Below are 797 nucleotides of genomic sequence, written 5' to 3'. Positions count from 1 at the left end.
TTATCTGCTTTGTTGGATTCCATACTATATCTGTTCCATATCAGCAGCTTCTTCCACAACCATAAATGTTTTGACATGGTTCATGTATATGAACTCAGGTCTAAATCCTATGGTCTATGCTTTATTTTACCCCTGGTTTAAAAAACAGAAAACTCATCTTAACTCTGAAAATATTTCAGCCAGCATCCTCTCTGGTCAATATTTTTACAGAACATCAATTGTAATTAAACTAATAAAGCCATCATTCTGAGAACAATTTCACAAAAATGGCAATTGTTATAAAGTCATAAAGGTAAATAATCATAATAGTTATAATTTACACTACATGTATTTTAATATTATGTAGTGTGTTTCATTGAGTATCATTCCTTTATAATTATACTTTGTTCAAATGCCGGTTTTGTCAGAATCTAACAACTAAGCAAACTCTTTTACACACAGTAAGTTTAAGTGACAAAATTTTCAGTTGTGTTGCATTAGCTCAGGAAGGAAAATTGAGCAAGAATCACAAATCTTTTATAGTCATGCTGAATCTGTGTTGATATAAATCAAAAACATAATGACAAAAAGAGGACAGTCATACAGAACTATGTGTAAGTTTCAAATGTAATTATCATGGAGGTGATTCACAAAGTGAATAATTAAAATGGTTTACAGCACACACCCCCCCCCCGATTAAAACATCTGAAACAAAACATCTACACACAAGGGTAAAGCCTAACAATAAAAATCTTAAATATTTTATTGTAACTTTTCAAGTAAGTTGAGCAAATGTTTATTGTTTCCATATAATGATG

The 797-nt window shown here is 30.5% G+C and overlaps 1 pseudogene; it reads left to right on the top strand.

Annotated features, from left to right (window-relative positions):
• The window catches only part of LOC109048037, a 994-nt pseudogene extending 770 nt beyond the window's left edge, over nucleotides 1-224 (top strand).
• The last annotated feature ends 573 nt before the right edge of the window (nucleotides 225-797 follow it).

This window comes from Cyprinus carpio, chromosome A10 (genome assembly GCF_018340385.1).
Source record: "Cyprinus carpio isolate SPL01 chromosome A10, ASM1834038v1, whole genome shotgun sequence".
Lineage (NCBI taxonomy): Eukaryota > Metazoa > Chordata > Actinopteri > Cypriniformes > Cyprinidae > Cyprinus > Cyprinus carpio.
Note: the sequence above shows the minus strand (reverse complement) of the source record. Positions and strands in the feature narration are given on the sequence as shown.